Source organism: Pseudonaja textilis, chromosome 3 (genome assembly GCF_049901715.1).
Source record: "Pseudonaja textilis isolate UNSWEBS1 chromosome 3, rPseTex1.2, whole genome shotgun sequence".
NCBI lineage: Eukaryota > Metazoa > Chordata > Lepidosauria > Squamata > Elapidae > Pseudonaja > Pseudonaja textilis.
In genome coordinates, this window is record NC_141992.1 from 48,971,779 (window position 1) to 48,994,926 (window position 23,148).

The window sequence follows — 23,148 nt, forward strand, 5'->3', positions numbered from 1 at the left end:
GAATAGTTTCCTGGGAGTCTGACTAGGTGTAGTAAAGTTCCTTTTCTACTTTATTAAGCATTTTAAATCCTTATGTTATAAAGGTTAAACTATTTTAATGTTATAATTGTTTAGATTTAAATTTTAATGTTATCCATAGTGTACTTGAAATAGTTTGGCGACTTATTCAATAAATTACTTACTTACGTTCTTACTTACTATAGTTAAGCATAGACAGTAAATGACCCTCCACGTATAGCTGAGCCACTGTTCCCATTAGTACAGCCATTGGTGAGTGATGAACGAGAGCTATATTTTAGCACATTTTGGAGCGTCCTATATCTATCTATTTTTCTCTTTGTCGTATGGATATGCTAAATCTTTGAAAAAGTTATTTTTCAATTGAAACAATGCACTAATCTATGTGATGTTTTTGAAATGAAAAATCCATCATTCTGCTGACTATTTGTACACAGGCAGCTTAACATATTCAGCTAAATGGAGAACAAGTGGTAGCAATATTTTGATCTACCTAAAAGTGGAGTACAAAGTGGAGAAACTATTCTAGATAAATACTTTACCCACAACTACAGTAACTTTCAATGTTCGACTAAATAGAGGAATTGGGTTTGTGCATGTATGTATCTATGTGAGCTACTGAACCCTCCCATTATCCATTTTTCAATAAATTAATAAATAGTAATATATAATAAATAATAAATTCAAGCAATATCTTACATGGAGCTTCTATTCACTGCGAAAATTGAATCTATCTAGCTGCCTACATCTTCAAATCTTTGAAGTTTTTTTAGAGACATTTAAATAGAGACATATATGACTATATCTAGTTTGGTGTACTATGGAAGAGTGTTATATTTCTTCCATTGTATGCCACACTTTGAAGGTATTATTTTCTTTTTCACAGTTGTGTGCATGTGTATGTGTAGTCTTTTCTGCTTATTTCTGTATGATATAGGCTGCAATTCAGAATCTCTCTGTAGAGGAAAGAGGCAAGTCTGATTCCAATTTTTCTTTTGGCATCCACAGTTGTTAATATAACCCTGAAATAACAATGTGTACATAGTTTCCTGGATTGCAAAATTTAAGAAAGATGCTGGACATGGTCCTGAAATAGCTTCTGTTTGCCTGTTACCACTGTCATAAGGAACAGATGCAAACTGGAAGACTGTCAGCCCAGCTGGAAGAGGGCAGAGATCCATGAATGTCCAGAATAACTCATGTGGGAGTAGAATGAGAATCTGGAAAAAATATGTTAGACAAATAGCATTCTTGATGTTTTAATTGAGGCCTAGAGATACTGTTGCTATCTTTAGCATGCTAACAATGTATAGAATAAATAATTCAGTTAATTGAGGTATTTGCTTGCTGTTGGTGTTCTCAGGGATAAATTCACATAAAAACCATATTGATGAAGGTTTACTGGACTAAGTTATAAGAAAAAAGCGGTAAGGATAGTATCTGGGTTAAGAGTATTGTCCTCGGGAAGGATAGAGTTTCACTGATGTTAAATAATTGCAGGTGATGCAAAGTCAGTAGATGGCATAACCTAATAGCTAGCTGCTTTAGCTAAACCAATTACACACAAAGGGAGACATATTTCCTCCCATTTTTCAGTTCAGATCTGCTCTGGAAATAATGGAGATTAAGAATTAAATATAAATAAAGGAATATAATTCTGTTCCAATATCTGATGTGGTTATATAATAGCCTGCCCAGATTAAGAGAGATAGAAATTCTACTCCACCTTTGGACATGAAAACTCATTTGCCCTGTTCAACCAACATAGCTTAAGTGATGACTGAGGTGCTGATAAAAAGAATAGTACAGTTGGGGTCAATGCTGCCAAGGATAGGGTCAAAACTATAATGGCATACTTATAAAATTCCTATATTCATGAAGCCTCTCTCTTTTTTTTTTTGTTTAAAGACATTGGAGAATACAGTTAACCCTCAGGTAGGTGGTTCATGTAGAGCCAATTGACCTGGGACGGAATAATTAGTTTAACCCGGGACAAATCTGGGTATACATGCAACTAAAACTAACCCAATCAGGATTAATTGGCTGGGTCAGTTAACACATTATCCCTATTTCCCCTTCATGACTTCAATACGCCTAAAATTCACACTGACTACTCAATGGCTATGGGCCAACTTACCTTGTAGAGTGGCTATAAGGCAATCTATTTTTTGAGTTATGGGGAAAAATAGGAAGATGAATTACTAGGATTGGCATTTAGTCTAATGAATAAATACTAATTCAGTGCTCATTACAGACATATATGTGCCTCTCATCTCTGGAGGCTGGTCAATAGATCTATTTAAAATAGATAAGGAAATTAGTGTGTGGGCATGTGTATAAACCAGAATCTGCTTTATCATCAATTAATGTTGATGTATGATGTTACAGATATTGCATGATTGACCACAGTGAACTAACTAGTTGATTCTGCATATAATTAATTTAAGTATTTATGGTTTTTTGAGGTGTCAAAAGTTTAGCTTTCTATATGTGAGCAACATAAGAATCAAGTCTGATTGGGATATTTTCCAGTATCAATCTATTAAACAACTGATGTTGAATGAAGAATTTCTTAAAACAACTCTTTGCTTCTACAATTACATATTTTGCTATTTTGATAAAAAAATTACCAGAAGAACAGACAATTGATAATCTATGCTTCCTATCTTTCTCTGAGTATTATTTTTTTTATTCCTGAAAGATTTTTGATTGGGGATTAACCACTCTTAGAAAGACCAAATTATGGCATAGTGTACGTATTTTCACTTCTTGTGTAGGAAATCTTAAAATATTGATCTCTCTGTTATTTCTGTGTGGAGCTTTGGGAAAGCACTTTGATTTGGTGAAGGTTCAGTTGAATCACTCCTTTGAATGAATTTTTGTATTGAAGCAGAGGATTAGAACTTTCAGTCTGTTTTTCTGTGCATCAAAGTAGCCAGCTGAAGGATTTTGATGAGCTGGACTGAAACCATTTTCCTAACTACATTACCACCAATCTACATAATCTTAAAATTTAAAGAGTCCACTTACTTATATGGGCCTTCCCTATATAGGCACTTATTTATATGATGCCAACAGCAACAATGAGAACATCATGTTTCTTTCAGAGAAAGCTTCCCAAAACATGAGGACCTTGATATACATTAAGAATGCAACTGTGAGAATTATTTGACTTTTCACAATTTATCTGACCATTAGATTGGATAATTGATTTGGAGTTGGGCAGTGTCTAATTCTAATATATTTTATTAAAATATTTTGTTATCTTAAATCAAACATTTGATTGCCTTTTACTGATATCTCAAGAATATTATTCAAATTAATTTCCACCAGTATCTAAGTATCCATAAAAATGCAAGGTATTTTAATTTATTATAGTTTGGGTTATTTTAAACATTCATATAAATGTCAAGACCATATTGAGTTGTTTCTGTGGTATCAAAAGCTCAAGATCACATATTCCTGTCATTTTATAAAGAGATAGATAATCCAACCAGACACTTGGCCTGAATGGTGTAAGGCAGATCAAAATAACTTAATTTGATTCCACATTTTACCACTCAGTGAATAAATAACCTTCATTAGGATGGGGAGGTAGCAATTGCACTGGGAAAACTTTCATTAATTTCTAACTCTGTTTTTACTTGTTAATTTTCTGGCAATTTCGTGGGCATGAAAACTGCATTTTGCCCAGGAACTAAATCAGGAATCACAGTTTCCTTTTTTCCTCCAGTCTCAAACATCTTACTTGCCACTCTGCTTTGCTTTTGTTTTCTTTTCTTATTCCAACCACTTTCTGACAAACAAAATCAGCTGTATATTTTTGAAAAGCACCCATTTGCCTGCAAGAAGCCTTCCATATCTTCTATTCCACTTGAGATCCTGTGGGGGATAATCAGAAAAGAAGAATAAAGGCTTGATTAGCTAATGAACAAAGCAAGTGTATATAGTATTCTGATTATGTCTTTTGGTTTACACCTGCCTGGATGGACCAGGTGTTCTGCTGCTTTAGAACACCCCCAGAAGGGAAATTTCCAAAAGAAAGAGGGCAGCATTACACTTTCATATAGTTCAACATTAAACAGTGATGCTATATGATATGCATTCATACTTTGAAACCAAGCCATCAGAAAGTTTGCTATATTTCTCTTATCCTGAAATCTTCACACTGCTTACCTGGCTTTTGTCAACAGGATAGTTTAGTACATGTATGCATATATATTGTTAATTTTCTTAACTCAGTTGTGCATTTGGCCATATAGGCTATGGCCTCTGAAAGCATATTTCACATTACATCAGTTAAAATCTCAAGCTGTTCTAGAGTTTTGGATGATTGGCATATCACTAGAAGCCACAGACAGGGGGTAGTTTGTTTAAGAAAGCTTGATGGAAAGCTGATCTTAATTAGTGCTGAATCTTCACTGGAAAGTCACTATATTTGGAAACCAGAAATCTATAGCCAGACTATTAACCCTCCTTTTCCTTGTTCAGTGCAGTATTTCTCCAAACAGTCTCGGATGGAGCACTTTCCTATTCCATCTGGAACTGGACTCAAACTAAATTAAACTACTTTCATTATTTTGAATATATTTAATTCATTGTCAATTATGTACCCCTTTATGAAAAGGAGACCTATTTCCTCCCATCCACAGTTTCCATCCCTTTTTCCCACTTAGCTCTCAGCTTCTATATTTTACTTTTCTCAATCAGATTGGTGACAATGGTTTTGTGTCTGGCCTCCTGATATTACCTGTGATCCCAGTGCCAGGAGTACCATTGAAAATGCTATTTATTCCTTTATACTAGGACTGCATCTCAGCAGAAAGGACGGCTTAGCCAGCCATGTTTAGGCTTGGAGGCCAAGTAAAGTCAGTCCTGGCTAGGACTTGGAAGGGAGACCTCTAGGAAGGTTTGGTAAGTATCTTGGCAAACCAATTCCATATTGCTGGCAAGAAAGCAACATGGATGAGTCTTCACCTGAAAGAATGGAAGGAACCCTTTAATATGGTTACTGCAAACCCAGCACGAGGATCAAACACAAAGAGTAGTGAGAAATGTCTCTCCTTCTACTATCACTGAAGCATCAAAAAGGTGCTATAGTTGGGTGAGTAGAGGGTTATATGGGGGTATGTAGATAAGTGATACCAGTTGAAGATGGGGAACTTGTTATTTTGTAGCTGATATTAAATGTATACTGAAGAACTCTGGAGATTGCTACTACTTAATACTGAGGTATGTGTTCCTGAGACAGGAAGTTCAGAATCATTGCCTTCACTGTATGAGAACGGAATTTTTAAAAAAATCATCTATATTTCACGTTCAGTTTTAAGAAAATATATGTCAAATACCTTTTTGTGTATTCCAGATGAGAATGCTTAGTGATAAAGAGCAAATTATCAATGGACATCTTTTGGCAGCTCTCAATCAAATAAACAAGAATTGGAAACATATTAGTTCCTAAGATAGGTAATAAAATTAGAGACTTAGAACCTTTCTTGATTGACTTCTATTAATTTTTAAAATCTAACTATGCATAGCTTCAAAAGTAGCTTTAAGTTGAGTAGTAAAAGAAATATAAAGGCTACTGCTGTGTATATTAATAGGCCCATTGCCCTTCTAATGGGAACAATTGTTTGACATGTTCCTAATATATGACTTCGTTTAAAATGCACAATTATACCATATTACTTATAATTTTGTTGCATTCTGATATCACTTACTCTTTTTAGTGTTAGTTTTCATTTAGCTTTATTTTACTCTTATGGATCATATTTCTTTTAAGTTAGGAAAACCAGAACATTTCTTTAAACAATTATAATAAAAAAGAGAGAAAGTCTTTGGGATCTGCCCAAGATATTTGGATCCAACCCAGAAACTATAGTCTATGTATTGCCATAAGATGACATCCATTTCTTTTCAGAGCTACGAATGATAACATCTATTTAAAAGTTTGAAACATTGAAATTAAACAAAAGGGGTTTTGAAAAACAGGAGAGATAAAATGAAAAGCAATCTGATCTCAAACTTTCTTCCAAGAAAGGAAGAATCCCTGAATGTTTTCTGAACTATTGGCAAAGGAATAATAGACTGACTACAGTTTCCAATTAGCTTAGCTCTTAATTATAGATCAGAACACATCAAAATTGGGTCTCCACAGACTAGCAGTGAAACACTTGTACATAGTAAACTGAAGAGAAAATTGAAAGGACACTTTGGAAGACCGACTGATGAGGATGTTTGATTTGTACAGACAAAAGACTGAAGACATGGTAGATGGCTGAGAGGATACACTGTGTCTTTGTCTTATTTCTCTGTACTATTCCTGATCAATGCCTCATGTGGAGCTCTGAATAGATTATTTCACTTCATTTGCCTTCCAACAAAAATTCTGTGTACCAATTCTCTTGACTTGGATCCTTTTTGTCCGCCCTCCCCCCCATAACTTTGAATGATTTCCTAAAAGTTTGGGATGGATCAGTGCATTGTATATACAATTGCAGTTTAGGAAATCTCACCTTAACATTCCTTTCTTTCTCTCTTCTTTCCTGGATAGTCTTAGCATTCTTGAGTTAATAGAAAATATTTTGGAGAAGGGTGCAAGTAGCCCAAGAAATAAGAAAAATCAACACATTTTGTTCCAGATTAACATGGCCTCACTCAGTTGTTATGCTTGAAAAAGCAGCAGTAGAAGAATACAATAAATGTCCAGAACTTTGAGAATCAAACATGTCTTCTAGTTCCCAAGGAATGGTTGTTTTATTGAAATCTGAACAATTAAACTCTTGCTTATGAATTTGTCATCACCAAATGGAGAGACAAATGTGATGCTAAGACCCTTGGGGCATTGCAATTTGATTTCCTCCATGTAGTTGTTTGTACTAGCTTTTCATCTGTTTTTTTAAATTATTGCCAGAAAATACATTTTTGCAATTGAGGCTATGAGCATGGGTGCCATGCTGCAGGTATGCCAGTGGCTGAATATAAATGTGAGGGCTATAATTGTTTGGTATATTATTCTGTGAATAACTCCTATATAATTCAGTGATTTTCAGACCCTCAGGTAGCCAACTGAAGTAGCTCTGTTGAAGTCAGTGGCTTTAAATCAGTTGAAATTCAGGATTTCCTTGTGAGAGGCAAGAAAGCCACAACACAGTGGCCTTCAGGCACCTTAAAGAAAATTGGGTCACTGTCTGCAGAATAAATTGTAGAAAAAAGTTTGTAGTCTTTCTTATGCATCCATTTCCTCAGTCTCTTGGCATGCAAATCTAGGCTTGGCCTGATCCATGATGCAGAACAACAGCCTCTATTAATAATTTACCCAAGTTAGAAATAACAAGGAAAAGGAGATGGTGGGTAATTTAGTCCCTTGTTTTCATTGAACAACCATCAGTCCAATGCAAAGAAAAGAAGAGTACCTTTTGTGTTGTATTATTTGTCCTTTGGAATGTAATCTACCCCTGAATTACATCTGGATCTCACCCTGTTGGCATTCCATAAAGCACTGAAGATCTGGTTGCATTCACAGGTCTTGGAGTGAGATGGTTATGGCCCCTTAGGTGTGCTTGCTATTTTTCTGTTTATATAATGTGTCAGGATGCTGTTTTGTTTTGGGTTGGAATTGCATTATATGTTACTGTTTGTGAACTTGCACCAAGTTGGAATTGAGTGGTGACCAAATTGAGTTTAATAAATAAATACATAAATAAACATGATCACAGTTTGCTATGATGAATGATGTAATCCTGTAAGAAGACTGATTAATATAATTGTATTATAATAAAATGCCATATTTTATTTGCATTTAAATAAACGCTAGAAAGAACAGGAGGGTTTTTTTTTTGATACCGGTGCATGCTTATCACAAAACCTGTCATTAAAAAACCAAATACCTTAGATTCATTCAGTTTGCAAACAACTTTATTATTTAATCAAGTAAAAGTGGCTAGATAATAATTACCCTATTATCCTTATTACATTCTCTCTACATTGTAGAAAAAGTATAACTTACTGATATTCAAGAATGTGGAAAATCCTTATTATTGGTTGCATTATTCTATAGCAGAAAAATTAAATTCATATCTACTGGTATGATGATCCATAATAATTATCTGTGTTGGAGCATAAGTATTTTGTATCCTCCTCAGAATTTGATTTGCATCTCCAATAATATAGAATATTTTTACTGGTTTTGCCAGATCTTTGTCCCATCTATTTAATGTTTGTATTTTTCTTACATTTTTCTCTTAGCAGTTTAATTGGTGGTTTGATATAAAATGCAGATTCTCTCTTTTCCTTTATTTCTGAAGCATATAAACAAGTACTTGTATGTTTTTCTTATGACAATTCCTATAGTTCTGATCATTTGTGCCTTTTTAATTTAGTTTATTGCCAATCCTCTGTCTATTTGTCATAGCTACTTAGGAAGCTTCATATACAGCAGCTCCTTTTGAAAATTGCAAAAACATCGTAGCTTTCTTTGTGGGTATTCAAAGGCTACCAAAGTTGCAATGTATGTGTTAGCCCAGTTGTATGGAGGATGCTATCAAAAACCACATGTGGGCTGTTACAGAAGAGCCAATCCTGTTTTATTCCATTAGCTGTTTTATAGCTTCTTAGAAGATAACTCTGCTTTCAGTAGAGAGCCCTATAATCAAAGCTTTACATCAGTTTCTAAATGATCATTTAAATTATCTTCCTTAAGATCAGCACTTGTTTTGAGCTCTATTTGTTGTTGGTCTATTTCTGCACAACATTAACAAATGGTCTTTGAAATAATTAAAAATATGTTTCCAGCCCCAGCATTGCTTTCTAACAATGTAATTTGTTGAATCTCATTTTTAAAACATCAAACATTCTAATATTTATTCTTGCCTGGCTTTTATCCATTAAGTGTTGGATGTGTGGAATACTTCTTGATCTCAGGTGACTGAGATTTTTTTTCACCCTTCTACTTAGGATAAAAAGGGGAAAATGATGGGGGGAGGGGTTGATCTAACTTTTGCATTAATGTTAATATATTGATCAATGAAGTTGTGTTCCAAAATAATATAATATTAACTGCTTTATTTATTGTGGATGCTGGCATGTTTATTACTGATTGTCAGTAATGATTAGTACTGATTATCATATGGGGATAAAGATAAATCCACATTTACTTAGCATATCCAGCTTGGGAGCAAAAATTAAATGCAATGCATGTAGATGGGTTTTCTATCAGTCTGCTTTTTGGCACATGCACACTGAATGAGAACCTTTGTAGGTTTACAGGCTTCTGATTCCTGTTATGTTTAGGTGTTTATGCATACATGCTTCTCCAAGCTATCGGAAATGCTATTTAAGATTTCAGAGGAAGTTTAAGAAATGGAGCAGAGTCAAAACACTGTAGTCACTTACCCTAATTTTTAAGTTGCCAGATAACAGCAATACAGTACAGAGAAGTTGAAGTATTAATAGACTTGAAGTCTTGAAGTCATAAATTCAAAGAGATGGTGTAGCCATTAAAGAAAAATGTGTCTGCTGCTTGGAATTAAGACTGTGACACACAAAATGTTGAAGTTCAGAGACATCACATTTAACAGCATGGGTATCTATGATGAAGGACATGATCTTTCCAGCTGTAGCACATAGCTATGAAAGCTGGACCATCAGAAAAAGGTGAATGAAGAAACCCCCCCAAAACCCTGCATTGGAGGTGCTGGAGAAAACTTGCAAATTCCTTGGATGTAAAAGAACAAATCATTCTACATTTGATGAAGATCAACCAATTGCTTATTAGTAACTAGTAATGAAACACAAGGATAAGAGAATGAAGCAAAGAGCCATGATGGCACAGTGATTAGAATGCAGTATTGCTGGCTGACCCTGCTCACTTCCAGGAGTTTAATTCTGATTGGCTCAAGGTTGATTTAGCCTTTTATCCTTCTGAGATTGGTAAAACGAGGGCCCAAATTATTGGGGACAATATGCTGACTCTGTAAACTCCTTTGAAGAGCGCTTTAAAGAACTATAAAGCGGTATCTAAGCCTAAGCGTGACTGCTATAAATTATTTGGGCCCATAATCCTGTGGAAAGGGAACTTCACGAAGACAGTAGTGTCACAAAAACAGGAAAAGCCCAAGGGGAACACCAGGTCAGCCATAAAACAAACTTACATAGGAAAAGGAATCAAATAAAAAAGGTATTAAAGAATCCCTATAGACAAAAGCCTAAGTAATTAAGAAAACTAGACAAATAAGAAAATTCTTTCCGCACCCCGCGGAGTTTGCCCTCCGGTGGGAATAAAGACAAACTCAAACAGGATTTAAAACATTAAGCACAAATACAAACATTTACACAAAATCAACTTACAACAAAGGGAGAAAAGGGTATAAAAAACCAGGGACTTACCATAAGAAGCCAGCTAGCCCAGGAACGCAGACTTCTCGCTGTTCCCCGCCTTCCTGAAAAATAAAAAGATCCAGCTTTCAAGCAGTTGTCCGTATCCTTGCACCGGAGCTCTCCCAGCGGGAAAATCGAACCTTTGAAAGAAAGGTATTTTGACACCCTTCAACAATCCAAAGGCAAAAGCCATTTGAGAAACTTTGAAAAATTAAAGACAAACTGATCTAAATATTATTACTGATGATACAAGCATGATTTTATGAGAATTCAAAGAGGCAGATAGAACAGTTCTAGTGAAATGAAAGAAACCAACAGTGATCAAACTGCAAGAAAACATTAGTCTTCACTTATTTCTCAGAGAACAAATATCTGAGATAGTCATCTCACATGCCCTGTGGTGTGTCTTCTGCCCTGAACAAGCTGTGACCCTTGGGGGTGATGTTTGTAATGTTGAAGTATGAGGCAACTGTCATCTGATTAGCTTTCTTAAATGGAATTCCTCTTTGTTTTTCATGTCAGATACAAAATATCTTGGGGCACTCTGTCAGTCTCACTGATTCAAATACACCCCTATTTTTCCAGATTGGTATTCTTTGTTCACTTTCCTTTGGGAACTTTTCCTAAATTCTTTATATTCCTAGGAGAAACAGCTGAATATTCCTTTCTGTTAGGGGAATATGGAATATGAGATGTCATAAAAAGATTACAAATATAATTTAAGTAATAGCAAGCAGTTAAGATAAGCGATGAATTGCCAAACAGTCTATCCTAAGGGGGAAATTTCCCTTCTTCTTTCTTCTTCTGATGTGTTTCTTCTCAAATTATAGTTATTTTCCCTAACAGCATCTTGCTTTCTTGGTTGATATATTGTTCTTGACAAGGTTATGGAGTCAGCATGTTAACTCTCAAAAAGTGAATGTAATGTATTGATCTACATTTTGCTTATAAAATAGGACAAGAGCTGATTTGAAAATCTTGTTTCTCTTTTGTATCCCTCCTTGAAGTTTCTTTTTTCCTTTTCCTTTCTTGGTTTCTGCTTCTCTTATCTTTAGTAATTCCTCTGAGCCAGCATCAAAATACTCCAATCCTTTGTTAGCATTTTGAATTGCCATCCTGGCTTTTTTTGTTTCTTTACATTGATTGCTCTTTTTCCTCTACTCCTGAAAACACATATGGCCAAACACATCCCACCACTCATCATTCCCCTGTAGGGATTACACTCAGATCACATGTAGTTCTTAATGCTTGGGGAGAGAGGACAGACTAATTTCTGGCCCATTCTTCTTAGTGCTTGCTAACAATTTTCTTCACAGGCATATAGCTGTTCTGAGTTCAAGTTACTAGTGAAATAAAATGCAACAGATAAGGATTTGGGGAGAGAAGTCCTAGCATATATATCCAGATGGCTCTTTCTCTTCTCTCCATGTGGGAAACACGCTCCAAATTGGGGAAAGTTTTACTAGAATGTATTCAGGGACACAGAGAAGTAAGGGTGGATGGCATCTTTTTAGTGCTAGTTAATAATGCTACTTAAGGTAGTCCTCGACTTACAACAGTTCATTTAATCACCGTTTGAAGTTCCAATGGCACTGAAAAAAGTGACTTAGGACCATTTTTCACATGATCATTGCAGCATCCCCTTGGTCATGTGATCAAAATTCAGATACTTGGCAACTGATTCATATTTATGACGGTTGCAGTGTCTTGGGATCATGTGATCATCTTTTGTGATCTTCTAACAAGCAATGTCAATGAAGCAATGAGGAAGCCAGATTCACTCAAGAACCATGTTGATAGCTTAACAACTACAGTGATTCACTTAACAACTGTGGTAAGAAAACTCATAAAATGGGGCAAAATTCACTTAGCAACGTTTTGATTTAACAACAGAAATTCTGGGCTCAATTGTGGTCGTAAGTCAAGGACTACCTGTACTAATATAAATCCCAGAAAATCTAGTATAACTCTTTGGACCAGTGTAGTGCATTTCTGTTCAGACTAGTGGTGATTTGTCAAGGTCTTAGTGGCTTGTTTCTGATTCAGATGTTGATAGTTGCATATGATACATTTTGCATAATATTAGAGCCATTTGGTTTACACCAGTTGATGCAGATAATGGGTGTTGTGAGGGCATTGCTTACGGAATATTGTGCTAGGCAGCATGGATATCTTTAAATGAATGAAATAATAATAGCCCAACAAAACATGTAGCTATCACACTTGTTTTTCTTGTATATATTTGTCCATATCTGAAATATGGAAACCTTTGTTTATGATCCTGAAAGCAAGTGTATCTGAATCCCTGCGTATTACAGAGTAAATAGAAGATTTGTGAATGCAATTACAGTGCAGATAGGAGTGAACTAGCTTTATATCCATCCATTTGTTGCTGCTTGTTGATAATCTTTTGGGAAAGGGAAAATGTGTATGGAAAGATATCTTGTCTCCCTGATAGTACTGATTAGAAAGTCAGCAGGCATCCATTTCAAACCCAGACATAGAGATACACACACACATAATCATGTTCTGGCAGCCTCTACAGTTTTTTTTTATGCTACCCTAATTAAAAGCTCAAATCCAAATGGCTTGATGATACAAATTCTAATTAAATCAATCTCAACTTTGATGTGAACTCAAGGTTTGCATAAAATAAAGCATGAAATTAATAATTGTTTTGCAACCAGCTGTTTCCAGAGCCATATCTGTTATAAATATACTCTCCTCCCATCTGATTTAGCTTAAAAATAATGCAGAGCTTTGTAATATCTACAACAAATAGAAACAGAAATATTAAAGAATGAGTTCCAAAATTTAGAGTAATATTATTCAGGCATTTGGGCCATAAATAAAAATTGTTACTATAACTTAGGGGAGTAGCAAACCAAGGATACCTTTATTTGTTTAGCTGTTTCAGATGCAATCTGCCCTTTGAAAAAGCATTTCTAGACAGGTAACATCAATCTAAAAAAAATAGGCAGGTGTGTGTATATCCAATAGCAAAAAAGAAAATAACTATACAGCCCATCAAACATTGATCATGACCAGTGGAACACAAGGACTTGTGAATTTGATCTAATCATTAGTCATGCAATAACAAGGCAGTTCAGTTTGTGGAAATTAAAATCTGTTTGAATTACCTGATATTGTTTGGATCTAGAAAACAGACTGAAATTTGGCTTAGAAATAAATAAGTAGCTATTGCAAAATTTATTCAGGAGTTATATTATCCCTGATTAACATCTTGTCAGTTTCTGTTTTTAGATCAAGTTTATGGGAAACTTCTTATAGTATATTGCAGGGATGTCAAACTCATGGGCTGTGGGCTGGATGCATCACATGATGGTACCACTCCTGCCTGGTTTAACAAGGGGGAAAAGTCCTGGTTTGTCATGTGACACCACCATGACACTGCGAGTTTGGCACTCCTAGTATATTGTAATAACCAGCATGTGACTTAATATAGTTAACTGTCAATCCAAGAACAGTTATAGCTGGAGCAAATACACCCAGTGTAGTTGAGTTTGTGACTACATACAGTGACAAAACTGGATCACTCTCATATAATATTGTATACATGCCTCTTCAAAGGGAGTCTAGACCCAAGTGGAAGAAACTTCTGAATAATTCCTGGGATGGAGAATTGCCTCTAAAGAATCTTTCTCTTGTTGCATTCAGTTTGTTGGCGTTTATCCATCCATTTTTGCCTCTTAGCACCCATTTAACCTGTAGAGTGTCATGTATCAAATATTAAGATGAAATAGAGCTGAATATCATTTACATACTGATGATAAAATATCTTGTATCTATTGATAACTGTTACATTTTGGAAAGCTGTGATCAAAGCATTGCTATAGCACGTACCATTGAGTTGTAAGCTAGTAGAGTGCTCTTCTAGAAAATACGAAAGAAATTTCAGAATCTTTGTCAAATTGAAGGTCACACTTGAATTTTGAGTGGCATATTATGAACTGCGCATCCAAAAAAGATGAGGTTTTGGAGAAACACAACTTATACTTTCCTGTATGGAGCCATGACAGCATTATGCCACATTCCTTATACTGTACTTACCTAATCATCTTTTTCTTACTCTTCAAATTAGGCTTTTGGTAAAAAAAAAAAAAGTGAGTTTAAAGCTTTATGGGCAAAAATAAACTATTTTTTTATCCTTTAATTTGCAAATCTAGAATGATGAATCATTTCCAATTTAATTTTTGGTTATTAGAAATCACAAATATTACCTCACCTCTGGAATGCTAAACATTTGTCAGATTGATACTTCATAGCTTATTTAGTGCAGTAGTCTAGTGTAGAAACCAGGAGCCTGGGAGTTCTAGTCCCATTTTAGGCATAAAAGCCCACTGGATGACTTTGAAATGACAGTTGACAGATGACAGTTACTCTCTCTTAGCTCAATGCAACCTCACAGGGTTGTTTCTGTGGAGAAAATAGAAGGAGGAAAAGATATTAGGATGTTCACTGTCTTAGCTGTTTACACAAATAATAAAGGCAAGAAATAAATAAATAGAAGCAGAACTTAGAAGGGAACTCTTTCAAGCGGCAAGAATATTTTATTCCGTTGCACATTGCTTTTTTGAATGTATAGTTGAAATTTGAGTGAACAATAGCTTCTTATTGTTTTTATTGACAGGGCTATTTAGTTATTTGAGACCAGTTTTCTTTATGTGCCTTCAATTTAGTGAACAGGTATTTTGAGAACAGCTGTTTAGAAAACAAGAAAGATGCCCTTGGGTTCTTCAGCTAAGGTTTTGAGGATCTGCCAGACACATTATTGATCTGAGAAGCTCGTGACTTCAAGAAATGGAGATACATAGTCATCCAAAAAAGGAAGTGACAATTAGAGATTGCTTGACCATTGCTCATTATTTGTATGCAGTGGTACAGAGTCACTCTTTTTGTCCAGATTATATCCCCAGAGACCCAGCTAGCAAGGGTGAATTGTTACAGCTTCTCCTTGAAACTCTCTCACTTCTTAAAATAGTTACATATTGGCTGCTATAGCTAATCATGCTGAGCCTTAAATTGATAGTTTAAGTTTAGAAATTTCATCCTGTGTGCCACAATTGGTGGAAAACACAAAATTGCTGTAATTTTTTCTAATTCTGTCCAATCTGAAAGTGATTCATATAAATTAATGTCTTCTACTGATATTAAAGAAAACTGCCATGGTTCATAAATCTGGAGACAAAGTACAGTGCACAGAATGTTTCTGCAATTGGTTGTGGAGGAAAAAGAAAAAACATACTCATCATCTCATAGAAGATGGCACACAATTTGAGAAATATCTTAAAAAGCACCCTCCCCCTGTCCTAAATATGCCACAATACTTAAAATAGCAGCTAGAAAATAAGAGAAGTATAACATGTATTGCTTTATATTTTCTGTTGTGGGGAAAGGCAAAGCGTCAGAAATGTGGTTTAAAAGTTACCGTAAATGCCTTCTTTAGGACTTGGCCTCAGACAAAATTCTCTTTTTCCTCCTGCTCACATCCAGTGTCTTCTTTTAACCTGCTTCACATCTGGAGTTTTTCTGCCAAAAAAAAAAAAAAAAAACCCTGCCCCAAACCATTTATTAAATTTATGTGAATGATCACATGGAACGTGCCATGCATTTTTTGCCTGACTTTCAAACCTGACTGAAAGCACTTCAGAGAACCATTTTTATATGTGTGAAAGAGCAGTCTGCTTTCTCTCCACCCTTTTTCTGGAGTGAGGAAAATCTGTCATATGATATCTCAGCTTCAGACTTCCAAATGTGCTGAACCAAGTCCTTCTATGGTCAACAAGCATGCCTATTTGTTTAGGGATTATAGGAACTAAAGTCCTACACTTCTGAAATCACAAAATTGTGGAAAGTGGGCTTGTTCTTTCCAGTAACATATTGACTTCTTGTGAGAACTTAGCATTTCCATATTCAGAATTAGAATTAGAATTCTTTTATTGGCCAAGTGTGATTAGACACACAAGGAATTTGTCTTGGTGCAAATGCTCTCTGTATACATAAAAGAAAAGATACATTCATCAAGAGTCAAGAATCATAAGGTACAACACTTAATATAATTTATCTAATTACCTTCCTGCTTAACTGTGACCAGGACACACCTCTTCAATTGCAGTGATTCTTAGCTATACATGTATGTTTCCCCACCCTCACCTTCCCATATCTCACTCCTATTATAAACATTTTGTAAGATTAGTTTTTATAAAACATCATAAATTTCAACTCCTCATCTCAGGATGACTGTACAAAAACAACAAGACACAGACAACTAAACACAGGGACAGTTTTTTTTTCTCCCATGCCATCACTCTACTGAACACCTAATTCTTACAGTGCTGTCTAATGTCTATGCATATTTACCCATGTAGTGTGGTTGTAGTATTATTTATCCTTCTTATCTTCTTTGCTTCCCCTTTTATTTGATGATGATGATGATGATAATTCTGTTGCCTTGCATGTACACTAAGTGCTTCTGTACCACAGACAAATCCCTTGTGTGTCAAATTACACTTGGCCAAATAAAGTTCAATTCAATCCAATCCAATTCAATATGGTATTGCCTGGAATAAAAATTACATGCTAGATAAAATGTTCATTCTAAATAACAGAAATTCTTCCCAACAATGACAACTCTAATTGTTTTCATCTCAGCATACCTTTTTAAAATTTTGTTCCATCCCTTGACATTATTTTGAAACAACATACAATTTGCATTAGTCAAAATAGCACTCAAATATTTAACCTTTTCCCTCAATTTTAAAACTAGATTTATTCATCAGAAAATCTTGATCTTGTGTATCAACCTTTTGAGAAACTTTGAAGGATAGGCAGAAGAATTGAGAAAAACTAATGTTATTCCTCTTGTCAAAAAGGGGAAGAGCAAATTTTATTCCTATAACTGAGGACCCAGATAAACACAGTCTGATCAGTTAGACTTTCATATTGTGCTGGTCAACATATTTATAAATAATGGATGAAAATAAATTTTTAAATCTGCAAATGTCATGGATGTGGAGGAAACCAAAGAGCAATGTTCCAACACAGAACTGTTATTGTCCAAGAAAATCTGGTGTTCTGTGAGAGGCTAAGGGAATAAAAAAGTTTATTTAAACACAGTGCATTTTGGATTATTAGAACTTTTGCTCTTGTTCATAAGGGGACTTGCGGAAATTGTTTTAACTAACATGTTCTATGGCCTGAAAAAAATTGAAACCATTGGAGTAGAAGATGGGAGGAGCACCTTACAAGCCAAAGATGAGCCAACAACAATGATATTGTATTTTTGTGCTGCATCAACAGAGAAATACGATGAACATTACAAAAAGCAATTGTTTCTTTCTATTTTGTATTGGTCAGATTGTACCTAAATTATTGCTTCCATTTTGGGAGCACATTTTAGGCATGATATTGATAGCACTTAGACTTGTATACTGCTTCACAGTGCTTTACAGGCCTCTCAAAGCGGTTTACAGAGTCAGCATATTCCCCCCGACAATCTGGGTCCTCATTTTACCAACCTCAGAAGGATGGGAGGTTGAGTCAACCTTGAGCAGGTGAGAATCAAACTGCCGAACTGCTGGCAGCCAGCAGTCAGCAGAAGTAGCCTGCAACATGGCAGTCTAACCACTGTGCCACTATGTCTCTTAATAAACTACGGTTTGTTTGATGGAAAGTAAACAAGATGATGAGGTATCTGGAAGGAAAAGCTTGAGTCAAATGATTGATGTCATGGTATATGGAGAAAGGGAGACTGCAGAAAGGAATGACAGTGATTTCAACCATCTGAAGAAATTGTCATGTAGAAGAAGGGGCAGAATTGTTCAGAGTTGTTCCAGAAGTGGTTTTAAATGATGAAAGTGTATTTCATTTGGAAAACTTGATAAAACTTATTCAGAAATTTAAAAGACTGCTTTAGAAGATGGTGGAATATAATTAATTACAAGAACAGTACACTTGTGTGCGTGCTCTCTCTGTGTTATATATAGCAAAAAGAGTAATTAAAATAAGCTAAATATAAAAAAGAGAAAATCTAATTAAAAGAGAAAATTCTTATAATGTCCATTTAGTATTATATTTAGTATAAGGTTAATTATAAGGTCAGTTTAGTATTAATATAAAATAATACAATCCTTAGCTAATCATCAAATCTAGGATATATAGAAATATATCACTTCATCATTTCATTTTGGATATCAAAACTTTTCAGAAATAGATAGCAAATTCGTATTTGCTACATTTTCTCCTTAACATTTAGGGGATGAATTTGTTTGCTGTTATGTAAAATCACGCTCTTTGTTGTATTCCAGATTTGGTAAGCCCAAACTCTTAATGAAATCACAATTCCATGTTTTAAAACTGTAGTTGAACATCACACTTAACGTCTTTTGCTACATAGTATTATACTAATGTATTTTATATAGTATTAATATATACTGTAATTTGAAAACAAAAATAAAAAACTATAGTTGAACAAGATATGAAGTAAAGGGTCCTAATTTTTTTGTTTACAATGTTCACAGTTCCATCTCCCCAATCTGACATCAATACTTTTGAAATGGGGGTGCATAGATAGTGTCTGAATAGCCATTTGTAAGGGATGCTAAAATGGATTCATGTATTGGACAAGGTATGGACTAGATCAGGGGTGTCAAATTTGCATTGTCACATGACATATCCCAACTTTTTCCCCCTTTGCTAAAAAGGGCATGGCCATGGCCAGCACATGACACATCTATCCTGCAGACTGTGGGTTTGACACCCCTGGACTAGATGATCTTAAAGTTACCTTGCAATTTTTACATTCTGTAACTGTATGATCCTATGAGTGCCTTATGCTTTGCTCAATTGACGATAAGTGAAGTGCATTTAATAGTGATAGCAGCCTCCTTGCAAAGAGTTTTCTGCGTACTACTTAATGCTTTCCCTAATGGGAGCAAGTATAGGAGGTTAAAATGCTATTGTGGCAGGCTCCAGTGGAAGGCTTGCAAAGTAGGATCTGGTAAGATTTATTTCAGCCTGTGAATGCCCATGGAGAACCAGGTATGGATAGCAGATACTTGTGTGTTTTAAGTAATTGGCATTGCAGAAATTCAGGAGGGAGTCGATAGTCATAAACTTCCTTACAATGGGCCAACTAAATCCAACACTTTTGGAGAAAACCAAGTTAGAGGAAACCACAATGTGCCACTTTCAGTCATTCAATGTAGCAAGTAGCAGAAATAACCCAACCACTTTTACAGAGAGGAAATTCAGAGTTAATTCTGATTCCTGAGCTTTAAATCTGGCAGTTATCTGTTTCCTCTATCCCCTTTATAAAAATCTTCAATTCCCATGTTACAAATGCTTTTATGTTCCTAAAAGCATTTTTGAAATCTTTCATCTGTGAAAGTATCTGAAGTTGGGAATAAAGTTATTGCAGAGTGCAAGATCAAAAAGGCACAGGATGATGATGGGAAGAATCCGTAAAGCCCAGCATTCATGCTCTACACAATGCAGAATAGAGCGGGGAGGGACCCACTTCACAGCTCAAAGACTAGCATTTTCAAATCAGCGGGTATTCCTAAACTGAGTTTATACAATATTCTAAACTGTTGCAAAGCTGACTGTTATTTTCTTCATAAAAAAGCTGGTATACTGATATATCTATTAAATAGAGGATGAAATGTGTACAATCTCTCATGGTAGCCCTGTCACCTTATGCTATAGTTGTGTTGACCTTCTTATCCCCGTTAATAATGCAGATTATTAGATGCCTAATAAGAAGCTAGGTCAAAATTAGTTTTTTATGGACTGTTTAAGAGAGTTTTGCTGCACTTAATTGGTCAGCTCTCCTTTGTTAGTGTCTTTCTGGAAGCAGATCTGGATTTCTGCGATTTATCACAGCGTTGCATTGAAGGAAAGCTGTAAATCAAATCAAGGTAGGATCCCTTATAATGCTGAATCTGCAGACATATCTATTTAAACCAGTGAACTGATCTGTTAAGTTCTTATATTTTAGAAGTCTTGATTTAATGTTTTTTTAAAGGAATGGTAGACAGAGCTTTTTCAAAATCAAGTCCTGGTTCTAAGAAAGTGCCATCCTTATTACCCTGAACATTTCTGATCTTAAGATGGATCTGGAGACTTCCTTAATATACTGTACAAAGAGGGTAGGTGGGCTTTTGTTGGAATGCCATTGATGACTAGGGGAACAACAGAGAAGCAAAGATGGGATAGGAGGCCTCTCTGATTCTGCCTGGTAAGAAGAAGAATGGAAATCTGCAGCAATCAAAAGTTGATAGCAAGGTGAAACTGTAAAGAATGTAAATAGAGTGGTGTGTATGTTAATGGTTGTGTTAGCTTTGCTGGTGGAATTTTTTATATAATAAATATCACAAATGGATGTGATGAGAAAATACTTCTATAGTTTCTTAAATGGTTCCCCAATGATTTCCATGTTAATTTATAATGAATTGGGTAAAATGGTAAAAACTCAACATCTGGCAGTTAATTTAAAATGATTTTTAAAGAACAAATAGGAAGACACAACCAAGTAGGAAGCATTCTTAAGAAAAGGCTGAAGAACAAAACTTGACTATATATGTGCATTGGTAAGACACCAATGACAGATGATGTGCCAGAATTCATATATAGGGCTACAAAATGATTTCCCTAGAATAGGTAGGAATTAAATAAGTATACAAGGTGATGGTGGCAGTAAATTAGGGATTTCTTTACAATGGATCCATGGTGAGATGATCAGTAGCTTGAAACAAGTTTAGTTAGCTTTCATGTGTTTCTAGAAAGTAAATTCCTTCCTTCCTTCCTTCCATTCTGTGATTGGTCATGTTTTCTTTTTGACATTTCACTTGGAAAGAGGGACAGCTAAATAGGGGAATATAGACAGCCTGGAAGTGTAGAGAGCTATCTTGAAATCTAAAGCTCAGATTGGTGAAGGATGCTTAGCGTACTTTTTTTAGCAAAAAGAAAGTGAAAAGAATTATTATACCATCTGCTAAATGAAAGTGACTAGCTTTTAAATACATAAAAGCATAAGCATCATGGGAATTCAAAGTGCCCAGAAGTGAATCCCCTCCATTCCCAAAATCAGCTCAATTTATTCTTGCTGCCTCTTGCATGGTTACAGAAGACATAAACCACTTTTCCAACTTGATGCCCTCCAGCTGTGTGGGGCTTGCCTAATTCCCCGTAACTTGGACATTAAATTTAAATTCCCTATTGAATTACTGAATGTATACAGGGGATCCAGTTATTTATAATTCTCAGCACATATTAAGATTATGGGCACAAGCTCCTGTTCCTCTAATTTTGTCTCAAAATGCTTTGTTAGCAGTTTTCTAAGATCACAACTTTACGATGGGACATCCTTCTCAACTACAGCTCATAAATGAAATTGTCAAAGTCTGGAGCTGTACATTTGCCATATTATATGTGAGATGCAAATAACTGTGATGATGATGTGGAAGAGACTTCTTGAGTACTAGATGGCTTTTTAACAATGGCCTCTTTTGACTATATCATGTCAATTTGACTGCCTTCTTTATATATTTGGTAGTAACAAATTAGTACAGAGATTGCTTTGAAGAAAATATGTAGTAGCTTTCACAAAACTATAAACTTAACACAGGAAGGGGCAAGGAAGAAACTTAAGATTTCCCTGTCTTGACTCTCTTGGGTATAAGATGGTAAATTAAAGAGAAACCTGTCAGGCTTTCAATATTCTGTTACTCTAGTCTATAAACAGAGTTCTAATATTTATTGTAATTTCTGTTTCTTGATTTGGTCTACCTTATGTCAGCTAAAAAACAAACATGTCACTTTCTATTCAGTGGTGAGTTCATTGGATATGTTCAGGAGATGCATTGGTCTGTATGCTTTAATTTTAATTCCTGATATGAACAGGAGGTTGAACATATGGCTTAAATGGCCTCTTTCCTCTCCATGATTTTTGATTGCTTGGGAATAAATATGATAAAAAGAAATTAAATCCTTCTGGTATAGTTGTTAATTCCTTTGGATTAGTTAAATCTGCTGAATCTGCTTCAGTCTCATAGTGCTTTACAGAAGTAAAAGCATTGGCAAAATAGATTTGAAACTAATTATATTATAGAACGAACCAAGCGGGTGATAGAGTGCTAATTGTTATCTTTATCTACCATTCTCTTTTTGACCTTTCCATTTTGTCATGTCTGATTCCTTAATGTACCAAGTTTTTAAAGTGATAAAGAGGTATTTTTAACTTTTCTCCCTTCAATAAATCCATGCTTGCAATGTATAATATGGTACCTGTACTACTTTCCCACTAATATATGCATTCACATACAAAGCATTCTCATTCGTAGTTGGTCCTGTATGCTTCTGGAGTTATTATACGAAATACTTGCAGGATCTAATAAAGTATTACTCTTCCCCTTCCCCCTCTTTAAAGGACTATCTTTATTAGTCTCATCTGCTTTCTAATTGTACCAACATTTCACTGTACAGTTATGGATATTTCCCACACTGGCACACTGAAAGCAGAGTAGAGAGTGCAAAGAACAAGAATTTTTCCCTTAGGCATAAGGGATAAGGTGTGACAAAACTCAGGAACGGATGTGGTGTTGACGCCTCTTAATTCGTATGCATGTATGTATGTATGTATGTATATATATATATATATATATATATATATATATATATATATATATATATATATATATATATATATATATATATATGTTTTCTGAGGTTCTC

The 23,148-nt window shown here is 35.1% G+C and overlaps 1 protein-coding gene and 1 long non-coding RNA gene across 2 annotated transcripts in view; one reads left to right on the top strand and one right to left on the bottom strand.

The window, feature by feature from the left end:
* GRM4 (glutamate metabotropic receptor 4) overlaps positions 1–23,148 on the top strand; it is a 346,515-nt gene that overhangs the window by 106,483 nt on the left and 216,884 nt on the right. The gene's annotated exons all lie outside the window — the stretch shown is intronic.
* Positions 15,850–23,148, bottom strand: part of LOC148126106 (uncharacterized) — a 79,719-nt gene continuing 72,420 nt past the window's right edge. Inside the window, exons 2-3 of the long non-coding RNA XR_015742830.1 lie at positions 16,777–16,976; positions 15,850–15,945 (exon numbers count right to left, since the gene is read on the bottom strand). This is a non-coding gene — a long non-coding RNA (uncharacterized LOC148126106). The remainder of the gene's footprint in view (positions 15,946–16,776; positions 16,977–23,148) is intronic.